Source organism: Pleurodeles waltl, chromosome 3_1, assembly GCF_031143425.1.
Source record: "Pleurodeles waltl isolate 20211129_DDA chromosome 3_1, aPleWal1.hap1.20221129, whole genome shotgun sequence".
Taxonomy (NCBI): Eukaryota; Metazoa; Chordata; class Amphibia; order Caudata; family Salamandridae; genus Pleurodeles; species Pleurodeles waltl.
Genome location: NC_090440.1, coordinates 201,443,244 through 201,462,686, shown reverse-complemented (window position 1 = coordinate 201,462,686; position 19,443 = coordinate 201,443,244). Strand labels below are relative to the sequence as shown.

Genomic DNA, 19,443 nt, shown 5'->3' with positions numbered 1-19,443 from the left:
AAACACCCCGTTTTGAAGTCAAGAAAGGATGCTGTAATAGAGACAACACTGGAGAGAGTTAAATCACGTTGGTCTATAAATTGCCAGAAAGTTCTTTTTAAGGCTGCCTTGGAGATAGAAGTGGGATCTTCAAAAATAAATTGAAGACTACCCAGCCCTACCTGGCATAGGCAGTCTCTCACAATCCTTAGCCATGGAATCTTATTGGCCCTAGTCGCCTTCAGCACCTTGATAAAAGCCCTTCAAAGTGATATGAACTCGAGGACTGCCCATAGTTGTTGTAATGGTTTGACTGAGGGAATGTGGAATTCAGAGTGTTGGTGTGTGCGGGGTTCCTTTTCCTGGCAGTTGCTTGACTGGCTGGTGAAGGGAATCCGCACGCAGCCGTACCTCTTCAATAAACCGTTCTTGGACACAGATTTATGCTGGGTGAGCTTATTTCTTCCAACAGCCACAGCAAAAGTCTCCACTAAAATAGCAACATTATCAATTTATCTCACGTCACTGATTATCCTCAGGGCATGGTCAAGCAGAAGTGGAAGAAGGGATGTACTAGCTGGAAGATTATTTAAGCTTCTTAGAAAACGATTTTCAAGTAGAGCAAGTACCTTACCATCTAGATGGCCCCATAATTCCCCACCATAAAGAGAAGCCCCCAACACCTGACACTTATACTTGGTGAAATGGGCCGAAAGATGGAGGCTCTCTGGACTCACAAAATACTTACTGTTCTAGCCTAAGTTTGCATTTCTGAACCTGGGTGTACAATCGAGGTACTCTGTCAGAGTGATACCCAAATAATCAAACACTCAAATCCGTTCAAGCATTACCCCATCAAAGGTCGGATTCAAACATGGGGTAGGACAGGGGTTAAAAAACATATTTTTAGTTTTGTTAAGATGTATCTCAAGGCCCCACTGTCTACAAAAGACCCCAAATCCATCTAAAAGTTTCTGGAGGCCCATGGGTGATCTAGACAATAGCAGGGTGTCACCTGCAAACAACAGTGTAGGAATAGCAACCCCTGCAAGGGATGGAACAACGCCCTCACACTTGACCAGATGGGAAACTAAGTCATTAATATAAAGTAAGGAAAGGGTAGGGGTAGGGGCCAACACACAACCCTGCCTTACACTACGATTGACAACAATGGGCTCTTACCTGCGCATAGGTGTTCGAATGTAATTGGACAATCATGTCTAATAAAGAAGCAGAGGGACCCCCATCTCCGCAAAGACCTTCCATAAGGACTCTCTGGGTACAAGGTCAAAGGCGTCTCAAAGATCAACAAAAATTACAAAAGCTGGCCGCCCCTCAGTTGTCACATACTTCCAATACAGCATTTCAAGTTGAAAGAGCTGCTCAATAGTCTCAATGCCATCTTAGAACCCTGCCTGCAACAGGATGAGGACAGTTGAGTCCGCCATCCACTCTCATACCCTATTAAGTAGGATTCGGGTGAACTGCTTTGGTGAAGAATCTATAAGGCTAATTGGTCTATAATTAGCTGGAGAGGACCTACAACCCTTTTTAAAAATCGAAATTATTTCAGCCCTTGTCCACGCAGGTGGGATTGGGGGCACCAGCCAGTAGGGAATTAAAGAATAATACAAAATAAGGGCACCATATTTGCTTAAACAACTTAAACAGATCGCCAGGCACTTTGTCTAACCCAGGAGCTTTATTAGGGGCAATCCTATCCAGAGCAGAAAGAACATCAACAGCTGTCACAGGATCAGCCAATTGGCCTGGCATTGGTCCAGGTTTCTGGACTTCAAATCTCTCTACTGGGGATAATAAATAGATATAAACAAAAGGGCATTGTTCCTGTCTGTATCAATTTGACTTCGCAATGCTTAATTAATTGTATGATTTATATCCATGAATTTGTGTACTGCTGCACTTTGATTTGTCCGCAAAAGGTTTAGTAGAAGTCAAATCAGCGTTGGCGAGCACATGAAACCACTTACAAGCGTACAGATTTATAAGTCAGGGCATTCAATAGATTGGTTAGGAAATGCCACCATCCGGCATACATATGCCAAGGGCTGTGAGCGTGGCCGATGGTCAATAGATTAAAATGAATGTCCATAAACACTTAGGACAGAATATATAGTATGCAACTTTATGCCTAAAGAAATATGTTTGGGTTGACGTACGAATAGATGCCTTTATTATTTTCGAGGTTCGTTTTCTTTTTGCACAACAAATTTACGTTTCATTCTTTGTTGGTGAAGGAATCACAGGTTTACTGAATAAAGGAATAAGTGGGCTATTTCAAAGGTTCCGTTATGTTTGCGAGTAGTTGAACCCCAACATTTTCCCCTGCTCTTTGGATGAATGTTGTGCTTTAAACTGAGGCCTATACTTTGAAGACCAATGGAGTAGGAAATAACTGAGGGCAAGTAAAACTTCAAAGTAATCTAAGGGAGAACTTTATCAACTTTCAGAGGACCAAATGAGAAGACAAGCTGGTTCTCTACCCCCGCCCCCTACATCATACTCCATACATCGTTGATCCCAAAGTTAGGAAGGAGAATGGATAGTAGAAATTACCCATACGATACAGGGCAATGGCCAAGAATAACTTCATCATTGAAAGCTTCCATGACTTCGGTTCATAGTGAGTAATATCTACAATATGGAGAAGTGTGGCACAATGGTTAGAGCGGCAGACCCTGATGCAGAGATCTGGTCCGGGACCAGGGTTCAATTCCCACCTCGGTGGGTCTCAATTCCCTTGGATTAGATAATTCTTGCCTCCTGCCTAACCTAATTAATGGGTCCCACTCTGTAACTCTGGGCAATAGCTTGCTTAATCTCCACAACGGCCCTCACATCGCTTGGATGCGTGGCTTCACCCTGGGGCTGTTCAGGAGTGGACGCCTCACAGGGAAAAGCCAGGAGGGGTTCCACAGCGGTACGCGTATAGCACCTTGAGACCCTAACGGGTGAGTAGTGCGCTATACAAGAGCGAAGTTTACAGTTTTTACAATCACACATGCATGATATTCACCAATTTCTCCCTGTTTGCAAAGTACTTTTTTGCCAGAAGCCTTTATCACTGCTCTGACTCTCTTTGGGTCTAAAAGTCATTCATCCTGGCTCAATTTATACATTCCTTTAGTTTTAATTTCTTTGTATGTTAACTCAAGCAATTCTTGGCACCATTTTCAACAATGTATGCTTGCAGCAGCCAGGTGGTTGGCAAACAACTCACTAAAATGTAATTCAGAGAAATGCTAGCGTCTTCTTAGATTTCACCACGGACTCTACCTGGAAGCTTTGGGGCATCGCAATTGGGCTCAACCCTGATTCTGGCCTCTGTTGTCCGCAATCCTGAACTACAATTTGATTCAGACCATTCTCTAAACAGTCACGTTAATTACTTGTCGTCGCTTTATTTTTTTTATTTCTGCTACTTTTACGTAAAATCCTCCTGTCTTTTTCTTCACAGATACACCGATCGTTGGACTACTGCAATTCCTATTTTTGGGAGCTACTATCGGACTGATTAGACATCTGTGACATATTAAAAAAATAGACCCTCAAAGTCCTTCTTCCTCTCTTGTTTTAAGTACCCTGCACTGGCTGTCAGCACTGAAAGAGTTACTTTTAAGGCACTTTCTTTGGACTTTCATGTCATTCACCCCTGCCCCTGGCATCCTCGGTGTAAGATTCACCAGTGCCATCCTACCTGTGCGGTAAATCCCTCAGAAGCTCAGCCATTAGTTCTTCCCAAATTTTGCAAACATGTCAGGGAGGCGTATCTTCCCAGTGTCTCCTTCCCTTTGTACTTGTGTTTTTTAATCAGTTATTACCTTTTAGAAAAGACTGAAAAAAGTGTTTTTTCTTGCATCAGTTGTCCGCGTTTTTTTTTTTTTTTCCTGCTAATCAATGTCTTCACATGCGCCAGGATGCTTTTAGCCAACAGGGCACTTTATAAGTCGATTTTACATTACATTACATTACGAATGTTATCACATTTATGCATTTTGTTGTGTTTAAAAATGTTTTCTTTACGAAAGTTAACTAATAACACATTTCCGTGCCAAAAACCGACTTAAATAGAACATCATATAAAAATCGTCTTAAACCTATTAAAAAATAATATATTGCTGAAGAATGATGATATATAAGGAATGACATTTCAGGATGACTCACACTTCTGCAGTTTCTGAGTGCTAATCTTGCAAGCTCTCCATTGATTGCCAATGACCTTGTGCCTCAGACTGAAATTGGCCAGTCCAGGCTGCAGGGTCACTACCTGCATTGCTCTGCCAAACCAGAAGTTCATTATCTCTCGTCTTAGTTCCCAGACAGTGTGTATCTATCCAGGCCAAGGGTTTTACAAACAGCACTTTAAATTCTCATCTTCTGGAGGGTTCCAATCAAACTTTTGCATATTTTGTTTTCTTGTATATAACTTAACATATGTTGATGCACCTCGGGATGTGACACTGATCAACTTAAACAAAACAAAGTAGACTGATTGACTGAACCAGGATGCAGAGCACACACCATATTGTTGTTGGAGGCTGTAGGGGGCGGGTAGGCACCCAAGACCACCACAGCACAGGCTGGGTTTCCGCCTCCAGCGGGAGCAGACTTGCTCCCACCTACATGGAGCACCTTAAAATGCTGCTCTGTGCAGGTGGGAGCAATCTTTTCATCTGTTTCCCTGCCCCCTTCAGTGCGGGTAGGGAAACAGATGAAAAGTCTTCTCCCCCTTGGTGGAAGCAGGTTTTATGCTCCCTCACCCTGGGAGCTGACTTAGCATTTGCTCTCACTTGGCAGGAGCTTTGAAATTGCTCCTACCAAGAGAGAGCAAACACAGGTTTCCTTGCCTGCACCAGTGCGGGCAGGGAAACCACTAAGTCCTGTGGATGGGCACCCCTGGTCATAGCAAGAGCCGGCCCTGGGAGACGGGGGTCCCAGGGCCATTAATGGCTCTGGGAGGAGGGGGCACGTGCCTTCCCTCTATTTTCAAATTGCTGCTTGGCCCCAGGGGCGAGGGGGTCCTTGGAGCCAGAATGAGCCTGAGGAGGGGAGGGTCGTGGGCCATCCTCCCAATTAATAATCCAGCTAGGCCCTGGGGAAAGAGGGCCCTGAGGCTGAAATCTGCCCAGGAAGGTGGGCTGGGGTGCTGTGTGCCCCCCACCCCATTTTACAACTTTGGCCGGGCCTTGGAGGATGGGGTTCTTGCAGCCAAAATCAGCCCAGGAGGGGGAGCTGCATGCCTCCCTCCCATTTTATAATAACGCTAGGCCCCAGGACATGGGGTCCCCAGGGCTGAAAGTGGCCCGGGGAGGGGATCATGTGCACCTCCCCCCCATAGTAATAATATAAATTCCTACCAGGACCTGGTCCACCCGGGAAGCAGAAAAAACAAGCATGGGAAACTGCACTGTTTCATTTTTTATTTTGCCGAGATCCGTGGATCCTCCATGGGTCTGCAGCAAAATGAAAAGAAAATACATTTTTGACCCCACCACCAGGCCTATGGGTTCAGGGTATTTCTACCCTGCCCCCTTATCATTTTTTTTATGTTTTTTTCTTGGGACTCATCTGAGTCCTAAGATGGCTGCCACCACTTCCTGGTTGAAGTGGTCGCAGCCGATCAGATCTCAACATGAGATCTGTCAGATCCACGGACGCTCCGCATCTCTCGATATACATACATGTTTTTTTCTTGAATAACTCCAAAACTACTGAACAGATTTACACCAAATTACAAAAAGCACTCTTTCTAGACAATATCTAGCTTTCTGATAAATTTAGTGCAATTTCATTCACTAGTCCAGGCTGTAGTGGTGTCTGAAATCCCTATGGGAAATTGCATGAGGAAAAAATGTGTTGGTAACCCCTTTTTTCATGGCCCCTGCTTGACAAATAACTTTGGTGCCATTTGACGCATCTTCATGAAAATTTTCAAAACTCACGTCTGGAGACAGCAGCTGTAATGAGTGGCAAACTAGTTTTGAACTTTTTCATGAAGATTCTTCAAATGAAGCCAAAGTTATTAGCAAAACAAAAAACACTTTTCCTATGGAAACTAGACCCTAACTCCGAACAATAAATAACTACTGACAACCACGAGTAGGATATGTAGTGTATATATATATATATATATATATATATGTATATATATATCTATCTATCCAGGCCTTAAGGATGCGCAATGGTTGAATATTTACAAAGTGGGCATTTCAAATCTCCTAAATACTTGAAGTGAAAAAGGAAATAATCTATAACTGGCCCCAAAAAACGATGATATAAGCAGAGAATAATGAGAAATGAAAAGTACATGGTAATGCGCTCGCAATATGAAAAAGACAAAAGGAAATGAACTACGCATCCTCAGAACTTTGCACATTTTTATTCACCTATATTTCACGTACAGACATTGATATTTAATAATGTTTATTCACTGCACTTTTTGCACTAAAGTGCACTTTTGAAAAACTACAAATCCCAAGTCCGGGAATCAGTCTTAGTGAAAAAATTAATACAAGGGCTATTAACAGTGAAGTAGGACTGTAATGTAAACCTGTGATTAAGGTCCAGGGGGACTGAAACGCGTCAGGCATTTGGTTGTCAGTCCGTGACTTAATGCATTAAATGGAGAATTAATTTTGAATTTGAGAGAGTGACTCATTCTTCAGTAGCGCAGCAACAACATTGATTATTATTATATATATCCTAGTGGGGGTCTCCTCTAGGTAGTTATGTTTAGGTCTTCTGTTCCACAGGAAAGGTGTTTTTATGGGTTGGTAATAACTTTGACGACTGTCCAAGAAACTTTCCAAAAAGGTGCTATTTTTTTACTAGTTTGTGTAGTTTGTATATGGAAACATTTGGGATGGTCCGTCCCACATGGGCTGAGAAAAAACAGGGGTCCCAAAACACAAAATCACCATGCACTTTGCATTGACTTCTTTAAAATGGGCTACCGCAAAAACTGCTGAATGGAATTACACCAAATTCGTCAACAACCTAGATCCTGGTCTGCAGATGGTGCTTTTTGTGATTTGATGTAAATCCGTTCAGTAGTTCTAAGAAATTAATATTAAAAAATAATTCTACATGTAGGTGGTTGGGTCCGCGAGAGTCTCAAGAGACATTTACGGGAGTGGCAGGTTAGACAGAGTGTTTTGATTGGCCCAGGGAGCTTTGTTTCCCTTGGGTTATCTCACTCCCACGGGAGTCAGAGGAAACGAGCACTCTGACTGGCTGCACAGCAACATGAGAAAAAAGTTGCTGCAAGCCACTACAAGACTCAGGACATAGTTAGAAAAAAATAATAATATAAGAGGCCAGAGTAGGATAACCTGACCCCTCTAGGCTCAATGCGACTGACCCAGAGGGACCACCACCAACCTCTCCCCCCCACCCGAGCCCAAAAATAAAATATTTTTTTTTTTAAATCACCAAATATGCTACAATTCCACAAGACTCTTATGAGATCGAAAAAACATTAAAAACAAAACAAAACAAAATGGCACCCATGCTACATTTACTGTGTTATAAACAGGATGGGGACTGTGTGGCTCTCCTCCCCGATCTTCCAGAGGGACCAGGGACTCCAACTATGGGGCTGAAATTAGATTATATGGGAGGAGGGCCGCACAGCCCCCTTTTTAGATGTATGTATTGCTCTGGGGGATGTGGTCCCCAGGGCCTAACAAGATTTTGGGAGGGGTCCTTGCAGCCGCACCTTTATTTAAATAAGTGGCTCTGGGGGAGGTGCAGGGTCCTCCCCTCCCCATTACTTGTGGCCAACCCCCAACTGTGCGCAGCATGGGGCTGGCTGCATGCAGGGAGTTGGCTACAGGGCCTGGCCATAGGTCAGGCTTATTTGTCAGCCCACCGCTGTGCACAACCACAGGCCGTGCACAGCGTGGGGTTAGCTGCACATAGGGGGTTGACTGCAGGCTCTGACCAAAAGTGAGACCGGGCACGGTGGGGGGGTTGGCTTTACGTATGATAATAAAATATTACTTTTTTTTTTAAACTAGAAATTTACTGACAAAACAAAGGTTAAAGTTATGTTAAAGTAACAGAGCTGTTTTTGTTTAAAATAAAAACCTGAGAAATTCACTGAAAATACTAAAGGTTAAAGTAACATTATTGTTAGGTGAATTTGTCAGTGACAACTTTAATGTTTTGAACTAAAAACACTACATAAATTCACCAGTTATATTTAGCAGAGCCAACTATAACTTAGGTCCCTGCCAGGCACTGCTTAAGCACTCACTTATTACATCACTCATTTTTTAGAAATAGCCTTGGAGGACAGAGTCCCGAGAGCCTAACAAGGCTCAGGGAGGGGGGCTTGCTGGTGCTCCTCCCTTTTAATACAAGAAATAATGGCCCTGGGGGATGGGGTCCCCAGAGCCTTACAAGGCTCGAGGAGAGGAGCTGAGCCACCTTGTGGCCAACCTCCAGCAGTGCGCAGCATGGGGTTGGCTGCATGCAGGGTGTTGGCGGCAGGGCCAGGCCACAGGCCCGGCCCTGTTGCCAACCCACCGCTGTGCATGACCAAAGGCTGTGCATAGCTTGGGTTGGCTGCATTTGGAGTTGCGTTGGCTGCAGGGCCTGACTGCAGGCCAAGCTGTGTGAGGGGGAGGTGGGTGATTTTACATTTGGTAATACAATTTTACTTTAAGTTAAAAAAAAAACTTTTAGGTGCAATTAAAAGAACTGTTTTTGTTTAAAAAGGTTAAAGTAACATTATAGTTAGGTGAATTTGTCAGTGACAAACATTTTGAACTAAAAAAACACATAAATTCAACAGTTATAGTTAGCAGAGCTAATTATAACTTAGGCCCCTGCCATGCACTGCTTAAGAATTCACATATTACATCACTCATGACATACTCTATGACATTATTTAGGACATCACTGATGGCATCTCAAATGAAGCCAGGTGTCACAAGAATAACATGAGAAGGCATAAGTCACAGCATTGGGGTAATCAATGCTACTCTGCCAACCCATCACTGAGATCCATAGCTTGTTGACCAGATGTACCCAATAGTCCTATCAATAGTGAACGTGCGACATGCATAACAAAGGACAGTATTAAGTGCTGGTGTGCTATGTCCAAAGAAGCTACATACATGGGAATTCAAATGCTCAAGTTACAGTAGTTCTAGGCAGACACATGAGTAATGGAACAGGGTATAAGAGATGCCTTTTTTATTTGAATGCTGTGCCTTGCCTTTACTTAATATGACTTATAAAATAATCTAAGCAGTAGAGAGAAATGTTGACTGACTGGCAGACAGCCAAGAGTTGCAAGGTTAAGTTCAGAGTTTGCAAACAGCTGTACATTGGTAGTATCTGCTACTTCTGGTGAACCCTAGTTGACGACAATGGCTATTTTCCATAATGTACTTGGATGGCCATTTGGCCCACAGCTAGTGAAATGCAACACACAAGTCCAAACGATGATAATGTTCAGTGCTTCTGCACTCTATTGAAAGTCGTTCCTCAAAAGTGACATGAAGTGCACCATGTTGTGGTTTTGCGAGTCGATCTGTGGCACAGGAGGGAGCAGACACATTTGCAGTGGTTGAGAACAGTTTTTCCACGCCCCTAAGTAAGATGCATAGACTGTACGACGATTATGTGGTCGGTGCTGCTGGTCGTGGATGTTGTGTTGGTAAAGGTGGACTTGGCACTGAATAACTTCTGTGACCGTTGTCTTGCACAAAAGAGTTTTGTTACACTTTCAAGGCACTACATAACACCAGCCAAACATACTTCAACAATTGCATCTGCCTTAACAAATCCTCCAAACACCTCTCTACTTGCAAACATCCCAAGCATACAGAAAACCAGATCTGGAAGTTGAGCCTTCTACTACATTGCTCCTAAAGAATGGAACAACCTGTCACTACACATAACAGCCTCCTACTCACTGCTTGAATTCTGCAAGAAGCTGAAGACTTCACTTTTCGAGTAGCCCCACTAAGTCCTAGGTTTGGCTATGCTTCCACATGCTCCTCATTAGGATACATTCACGGGTAACAGTGTGCTCCACAGATCTGCATAACATAACAGCGAGTTAAACGTGCAAAGGGCAATGTTGATGCTGTTGGAATCAACTACTGTTTCTTCCGGAACTGTAAGCTGTATTTTGTTGACTCCATGGCGACAATGGATCTCTACAGTATTGCCAAACACTTTAGAAAAACTGCACATTCATTCTGCCAGTACCTGGTACTTTCCTAATTTTGAGCATTGTGGCCTCGAGTTTTTCAGGTTCTAAAAATAAAGGTTTGTTGACTTTTGAAAAATGCTTTTTGATTTTAACAGGTCACATTTCCAGTGCTCATTGGCACAACATCAAGTAGACAGGGAGAGAGAGGCAAGCACACACAAATATTCAGTTTCTTTTACGTGAGCAAAGACACCGAGTGCTTTTACACAGATATCCAAAGCGATTAGATGTGAATAGACTCTCAACAATTAGTCCACCAATAGAGAGGGCTGCATTACCATTCAAAATAAGTGCCTGCTGCTAGGAGAGCAATGGCATCTAGGCACACCGGGGAGATGGCTATTAGCCTCACCTTTTTAAATTAAGTCCAGCGGATGGGGTCAAATGAGGGATTGGGGGTCTTTTCTGTTTCCTTTTCTTAGTAAATGCAATGCTCGTGAGCATTACATGAAGCCATTGAATGTATAATACTTTGCAAATATCAGTCTGTAGAAGATGAATAGAGGATTACTAAATGTCCCTATTTTTCCTTAACCTAGTCTGGAGGGAAAATACTTCTAGTCAGAGAAGCACCTGTAGGGATCCCCTGTATCCATGCACAGAAGGATAAGTTCTTGATATCCCAGACTCCCCTCTGAAGGAATTAAAACCGTGGCTAGAGCGGAAAAATCCCCTGTGCCTCTGAAATCATAAAATACACTAGGACTTTGAGTGGCAGTGTGGTTTCTGTCCAGCAGCTCAGTGAAAACTTTGTAGACTTTAGTCCGGCAAGGATTCTTCTTGCTCTTGTGTATCATTCCTCCTGACCAGGATGAGTCAACACCATACTAAAAGTCTGCTTGCCCGCCCGCTGTTGGTCTTGCCATATATAAGAAACATCAGAAAATCCAAGGGGTTTTGCCTTTATTAAAAGACACTAAGCCTGATGTAGAGACAGACTCAGTAGCTGCTGATGTCAGGGAAGAGTGGTGTGGGGGGTGAAAATAAGAAAATTATTTTTATTTAAAAGTACCCGCCTCGCGAGGGATCACTGCTCTTCTGCTCCTCTAGCTCCATGGCAGGCACAGGCTCCCAGCCTGCCCTGCAGACAATCCTAACACTACTCTCATGCGGCTGGCAGCATGAGAGCAGTATCAGGATTGGCATTGGCTCCCAGGCAGACTGGGAGCCTGTGCCTGCTGTCTCCAACCCAGCAACACAGCTCGGGTTGGCCACAACTCACTGCGCTTGTTGGTTCGGCCATTTTGAGAGGGCCGGCCAAAACCACATGCGCACTGAGGGGAGTGCACACCACTCCCCCTCCATGGTGGTAATCGCCATAATGACCCCATCCTCAAGACTCAGCCACTCAGAAAACCTGGTTTATTATCATTTTATTCAGAAAATGTGGCATGTCTGTCGGATTTCACCAAGGATTATTACATGCCAACACTGACAAAATCACACACACTCTCCCTCCTCTATGTTTCAAAGGCCTTAAAAATTGCTGATTAGTTTGGAAAATATTGTGGTTTAAGTCCCCCTAACAATCCGCCCTTCACACTCTGCTGCCTCATTTATGCCCTGCTTGTGTTTTAACAAGATGTCCCAGTGAGATTGTTAGGAAATCTTACACTCACACCCCCCTAGTCATACTAACCAAGCTCCTACATGATGTATTTGATGAGCTGATCAGTGAAGTTGGTTTTGGGTTTAGGTAGATGATACGCAGTGTCCAGGAAGATTAGGTTGGATGGACAGTGTTATAGCAGCTTTGAGGCATTTAAATGTGTGGTAGCTTGTGGCGGGGACAGAAGCTGGGAGTATTTTTTATCATTGACAGCGATAATGCTATCTTATCAAATAATTTAAAACTAAAGTTAAATACTTACATAGAATCTGGGGCAGTGTTGTCCTCGGGAATATGAGGAACTGTGCCCGTTGATAGATAAGGATAGTCTACAAATGAAGAACATCATTAAATTAGTCTTTGTGAATCAGATTTAAGTTAAGAACCATAAATGTTTATAAAAACGTTTGATCACTACAGAAAAAATATGATTAATCAATAAATAATCTCATGTAAAGGGAATCTGCATTAATGCAAAAGACATGGCAATAAGAGGTCTGACAAAAGTCTTTCTTTAAGAAAAGAATATCAAATATGTGCTAGGTTCCAACTTCGAGGCGGACTGGCATAAGGTCTCCTCTCTGAGAATGAGGCAACCTACTCTAGATAACTTCCAAATGAGCTCTCTTTTGTAGTAAAATACACAGTTGAATTGCATAGTCAGCATAAGGTGAGCAAAGTAATACACAAGTTCAGCAAATCCCAATATAGAATAAAATGCAACAATTCCTAATACCATGTCCTACATCAATAATAATTAATCTCCATTTCCCTGAATGTCATTAGATGTGACAGTACAAGTCTTGATATGTGTTACAAATTGACATACTTATGAAATAAATGGATTCCCTGAGCTTCAGGACGGAAGTTATTGAACTGCAACATTTTGTGAGGAAAGCTTCCACTAGCATTTACAAAAATAACATCTTATTACGAAAGGAAATAAGAAAATAACAATATATATTGCATCCAATGCATATTTTGCTGCGTGTGGTAACAGTAGAAATGAAAGCATGGTCACATTTTAAAATCCAAGATGGAGTCTGGGCCTGCTGGCCAATCTAATTATTTGTGTTTGTTTGCTTTTGTCGCCTTAAGTGCGCTGGGGTATACCCAGACGTGGGTCCCGGGCTCATTATGCCTCTGGATTCATGCTAGCCTGGCTGATGAAGGGTGATACCCTGAAACTGGTCCAGGGTGCTTGTTTCCGGTCCAGGGAGGACCAGGCCTGGAAGTTCAGGCTGGACTGTTCCCATGCGGAGCAGGGTCAAGAATGATTTGCATGCGGCTGGGTTCAAACAGGGGTGGCAAGGGAAGCATAAAGACTGATGGATTAAACCCAGATCTGTGACAGGAGGTGAATGTTTGATTTGCTCTGCATTCCGTCCATCATTTTTTCTTTTTGCTTTCCATGTTCCATTCTGGTCAGACTGAACTTCTGACTTTCACCCGGTCAAGCACACCCAGATGACCGTGAGTAGGGCTTTCTGCCTTTAAGTGCTTTACATACCTAAATCTTTGAAACTGCTAAACTCTAGTTCTACTGATTCGATTTTTGCCATTTAAGTCTCATTTTAGTTATTACAATTTACTGTATTGTTTGTAAATTGGGACGGGATTGTGTTTTCACTGTTTGAGTGCTGCAGAACTATTTGACGCAGTGCCTCTAAGTTAAGCCTGACTGCTTTTATGCCAAGTTACCAGAGGGTTAAGCCCTGGTTAATTTAGTGACTTTTGTGGTTCACCCTGACAAGGACTGTGGTTGTTGCTTAAGTAGGGGGTTCACGCCACTCAATCAAACACCCAATTTCTTACAATTAAATATTGATATTCATTTGTAAAGAAGAGTATCATTTCCTACGAAAAGGCATAGCGGTCAGAATTTCCAAACATCAACAAAAAAAATCCCAAGTGCCAGGCAGAGTTATTATACCAGTCAATAACTCAAAATGATCAAGGTAACAATGAGGAGGGGTTCAATTACGATGAATGTTGACAAGAGTAATCTTTCTCTGACATATTGACATTGTTGTGATTCAAGGATGAAATCTTCGAAAGATGAAGTTGTAGTCAAAATTGATGGGGAAGTCATCGGGATGGGTGCAGGAGGTATTGGAACATACCAGTTCGTCCAAGCTCCAGATCAATAAAGTAGAAGTAGGCCCCCCTCCCAGACATGCTGCTCAGCAGATACACCTAAGCAGAATGAATGGTAATGTCATGGCAAACAGATCACAAACTAAGCATATGAGCAAAAGCCATTTCCTCATATCCGGGAGTGTCAAATAACGGGACCACTCTGCCGATCAGCAGTGGAAACATTATACAAGCCTTTCATCACAGTGCTAGCCCGAAGCATTAAGTAGCTGGCACAGCGAGTTATGGAGGAGCTTAGAGTGGTTCCTTAATGGGTTGAAGCTCCATGTTGTACAGTAAAACTTACCCAAGCCTGTTGTTTGACGTGCAGATGAAACGGGCCCACCACTGCAAAGCATTAAAGGCCAAGGTTACTGCAGTATTTGGTAGTTTAAGGGAACCGTATATTGCATTAGATCACAGAAAGTGCTGGCGTGCTAAAAGCCTATAATCTGAGGGTACCTGCACTCACACTGTATAGACATAAATGCTTTAAAGAGACAGCAAAGGGGTGGATGATGAGAGCAATGGCCTCGGAGTATCTTGAGGACAGTATCCGGAAGAGGAAGGATGAGGAGAGCAGGATATTCGACTGCAGAAGTACGAAGTAAACTTGGACTAACTGTGGTAAAATGTAACGTTAGAGGTGCAGTTAGTCACAGCAGAATTGAAACTCTATTGTGGAAAATCAACTGCAGTTATTGGTCCATAAAGGTGCTTTAGGTGATGTGGTGGTCCACTGCAGATTCGGTCAGTCTTGAAGGTTGCACTGACCATGGTGAACCTTCACCGAGGCGGTGAAGCAGCAGTGCCATCTAAGATGTACTAGTGAAACTAATTCTGCTTCTAAAAGAGGGCTGATACGTTAGCACAATAGTATTCGTGGTTGCTCAATCCTGGTTTGGTGGAGGTTCTCAGCACTGCAAAGTGTGGGAGATGTGTCACCGTATCATCCAGAAATTGTTCACACACTGCACTTTATATAAATGTAACACTTGGAAGGCTTTGGGGTGGACATTAGCTTCGGGTGGCTCACATTACGAACCACGTGTTAGTCCCTGTGTAGGACACATAGGATACATTTGGTCATGTCTTCCAGTGCTCCCAAGCCGCCAGACACCGAGGAAACACCAGTGCAAACTGCACTTTTAAAACTGTGCAAAACATCAAGGAATGAATGCGTCTTTTGAAGAAGGTCATAGAGTTCCGTTATATTGTAAGATATATGACTGTTAAGGTATCTTAAATGATTATTTAACTTACTGGATTGCTGTATGTACTGTGTTTATCAAATAGCTCGAGATATTATACTACGTGATGCTGTTAAGGCTTGACTTGCACCCCATAAGTTTCAGGGAACGTTTACCACCCCTTTTCCCTTTCCAAACTATAGTTGTTACTTCTCTTTTTCTTTTGTTCACTTGTGCCTACGTAGAATTATGACCCATGAAGCATCACAGCGCCACCCATGCCTGGCACGATGCTGAATCACTGCGCTACTCTGAGACCCCAGGGCCTGTACTGATCATACACATCAGCACAGATGTAAAGATTCAGCTCTCAACCGTGAATGCTCTCCTCTCTTTAAATGCTGTACCTTGTGCCCAGGGTGATCAGCATTTCAACATTGCAAAAGCGAAAACGGAAGCCTCACTGCCAAACCTGTTCCTCTTTAACGACACCAAGGGGAAGGGAGAAGGAAGAACTACTTATCTAGGCAAAGTAATATCCACAGCTAATCAGAAAGCAAAAAAATTAACTTGGATGGTATTTTGAGTGTTTCAGACTGAGCCAAACATCGAGGGAAAGAGAATTCCAAGCAATGACACTGGAGACGAATACCTAGTCCTCTCTGCTTCTGACTTTATAGAAGATTTAAAAAATGCTGCGATCAGAATAAAGAACTGAGCAGAGAGGTTTAGGGGTTTTACTTCCAAAAACCCAAGCAGTTACTTAAACGGACCCGGATATGATGCATAAAATCCAGAAGAAAATGCTGGCAGGAATTGAAAACTAAAAAATTATTAATGAGAAAGACAAGGTATTAGAAAACTTTCATACTCCAACAGGTCTGCACCTCAGTTTATGCTACTTGGAAATGGAACAGAAGTTTGTGAAAATTACTTTAAGACATTGTGTTGGGGACGCTATCCTTGGTGTGGGTTTCTCCCAACTTTTGCCTTCCAGCCTCCTGTTTTTGACTTCATTTCTGCTGGATTTTGGACTGTGCGCACGTCACCATTGCTAACCAGTGCTAAAGTGCTTGTGCTCTCTCCTTTAAACATGGTCACACTGTCTTACATGCAACTGGCGCACGTAATTTACCTCTCAGTCCCTAGTAAAGTGGTACTACAAATATGCAGGCAGGACACAAGTCCTAAAATAGAGTGGGTGGACTAATTAGTGTAAGCAACAGTGGCGTAGCGTAGGGGGGTGCAGGGGGGGCCGGCCGCACCGGGCGCAACATCTGGGGGGGGGGCGCGCTCGCGAGTGCTAAAATCCACAGGTTAGGGGGCGCAAATTACTTGCCTTGCCCCGGGTGCTGACAACCCACACTACGCCACTTGTAAGCAATGCGCATTACAGGAAGTGATGTCACCACCCTGTGAAATTATTCTTTTTTAAAGAAAATGTTCTACATTTCCCTTCCTTGCTATGGCAACCTCCTTTGACAGTTTTATCAAGGCAAGTCCTTTGATAGCAATGGTAACTCACAACAATTTGCGAAGGTGCAACAAGAAATCTGGGATTGAGTAGTGCATATCCACTCACAATGTTTATGAAGAGGTTGGCAGGTATATGAGTAACTTGAGAGTAATTACTTAGGAGGTGGCTTGGCTGCTTCAGATAACACTGTCCCTGTATGGCTCCGATTGCATAAGTAAAGACCTTCAACACCTAAAAATAGATAAATATCCACGTCTATTAATTCCAAAATGGCATACATCTTTTTGCTTTGTTTTGTTTACAAGTAAATAGCCATTTCCGCCGTCATTTCATCACTGCATTGACTTTTGGTGTTCAGCCATGTGCTTGGTTTGCTTAGATAGCCTCAAAAGCAAGGTCACTAGGTCAGTTTTACCAAATTGTGGAGCATAGCCTTTTAGCTGTGTAAGTTTGTAAACTTATTATTCAGCACGTGCCCTAGAGGCAGACAGCACAAGAAACACAGCTGTTGTTGGAAAGTGTGTCTTTGATAAACTAAGGGTGAGATAGTCCATATGAGAAACAGGGGTTGTGACAAGGGAATAGAAGATGTAGGAAAGAAAGAAGATGGAGTTTGAGGGAGGTCATGACCTCAGAGATTCTCGGGGAATAGGGTGTGTCGTGCGTGTTTGTCTGTATCATGGTTTTAGTCTGGAAAAACAGAGATCAAGCACGTTTTGACGAAATATTCTCTTTGTTTCTTTATTTGTTTTGGATTATTTGATCATTTAACTAGTTTTGTTGTTCTTCCTTCTTCATAGTCTCTCTGGTTTCTTTTCTTTGTTTCTTTTATTCTTTTCGTTCTTCTGTTCCCTGTTAGTTTCTCTTTCTCTCTCTGGTTATCTTCTTCTTTTTATTTACGGTTCTTTTCTCTCTTCTTTCCTACAGGTCTCTCCAGTTCCAGCATTTTACTCCCAGAGGTATGAAAAGGCAAAAAGGAAAAATAGAGAATAGGTAAGTAAATTGCAATTTCTTTGTGCCTTTTTCTCATCTCTGAGGGGAGGGGTGTGAGGTTGTGCCTAAAAAGTGAAGATCTCGAGTTTTGGTTTTGAGTGCTCAAGTGCTTGTGGTATAGAACTCTTGGTTAATGCTCTTTTCACTCCCTCTTCCCCGTTTCTCCTTTGTTAGGCTTCTTTCCTCTCCCCTCCCTTCCTTCCCGTAACATAACAATACAGGTTTGGCAAATATGCCCTTACCTGTAATAGCCACATCCCTCCTGGGACGTGGCGGGTGGTGTTGGCGTCTTCTTCTTCCGAGTCGGCTTCAGCGGAGTAACTCCGGTCCCCGAGTTCTCTTTGTCACTGTTGCATTGGCCTCCTCGATCCTCCGCTAATCGGTTCCTTCCGTCTTCGGTTTGGCATCCTCTTCCTCCTCCTCCAATGGAGTGAGAGTCCCTGTTCTTCCTCCGGCCGTTTTACTTCCTTCCAGCGTCTCCGCGCAACCCTCTACATTGGGTTTGCGCATTCCAACAGACTGGAAGTCGTTCAAAGTGCCCCCGGGGCACTTGTTTATCGGCCCTCCTCAATTAGTGGGGTTGATTGTAACAGCCAGCCTGTTACAAGGTGTATGAGAAGGATTTATGAATGTGGGGTGTGCAAGAGAGGGGAAGTTTTAGTAAGAGACAAGATGGAGAAATTCATTGTCAGAGTGTGTGTGAGACAGACAGCAAAACAATAAGAGAACATATGGTGACAGAATCATAGAAGAGAGTGAAAAGGAGAAATGGAAGATGTGTCAAATTGATTTTAAGAACGTTGAGAAAAAGGTCTGAAGGTGAGTGCTGAATGTGTATGCTGTGGAGCAGTGATACTCAAAACTCGGCCCAGGGGCCGCATGCGGCCCTCCTGACCTTTTCCTGTGGCCCCTTGGTCAACAGCAGCACTTGGCTGTGTTTACTCATCTCAGCACTAACATTAAAAATATGTTAAATAAACATACAAGCATTTATTTAAAGGTTATTCACAGTTAAAGATGTGGAGTAATTAGAGAGTCCTGCACTGCAGCGTAACTTTAGGAACACCCAATTTATAAATATTGCAGCAAACGTGTAAAAATATGAACGTGTCTTAAAAATTCAAAAACTATATTCCATGCAGAAGTGCTTCACCTTAGGTAATCAGATTGTCAGTGCATTAAAAAGCTTTTTTTGTTTAAGTGATCGTTTTCAGACTTTAATTTAGAAATATTCATGCTTCCCTCCAACCCTGACAATATTGCCAATAGTGAACTAAAAGGCAAGTCATTTGTTATTTGCACCTTTTGGGTGGCCGGTGTAGCTATTATACATGAACATCTACATTATTAAATCGAAGACAGTAGACGTTTTTGTACAGCACCCGTTCTGAAGTCATGTATTTCAAGGTCCTCTTAGATGTGATAAAGGAGGGAAAGTCAAATGGAACAACTGCCTAGGATCACACATATTGGTCAAGCATGAAAGCCTGGTGTAATTCAGGGTTTTCTGATTCCACCTAGTGCAATTCAATTCAGACACTAGATGTACATGCTTTTGCCCACCTTCGTCCACCCTCCATCCACCTGCTCATATCAGTGCGGCCCTTAGTCTTACCGCTGACCAAATGTTTTGGCCCCTGGGAAAGTGTTTGTGAGTACCCATGCTTGGAGGGAGGAAGATCAGGGGTGTCAGAAAATAGAGAAAAATGGGGCGTGTGAGGGGAAAAATAGATATAAGGGTAAGTGTAGAATATGTAGAAGAACAGAGAAAGGGGATGAGGGGGGTGAGAAAGGTGACAGCGTGGTGAGC

At 43.1% G+C, this 19,443-nt stretch overlaps 1 protein-coding gene across 15 annotated transcripts in view; it reads right to left on the bottom strand.

Annotated features, from left to right (window-relative positions):
- LINGO1 (leucine rich repeat and Ig domain containing 1) overlaps window positions 1–19,443 on the bottom strand; it is a 3,157,620-nt gene that overhangs the window by 2,586,663 nt on the left and 551,514 nt on the right. For 12 of the 15 annotated variants that reach the window (XM_069222181.1, XM_069222179.1, XM_069222184.1 and 9 more), the window contains exon 3: window positions 12,100–12,166. The exons of the other annotated variants lie outside the window; for them this stretch is intronic. The gene's annotated coding sequence lies outside the window, so the exon portion shown is untranslated. The remainder of the gene's footprint in view (window positions 1–12,099; window positions 12,167–19,443) is intronic. 15 annotated transcript variants of the gene reach the window in all.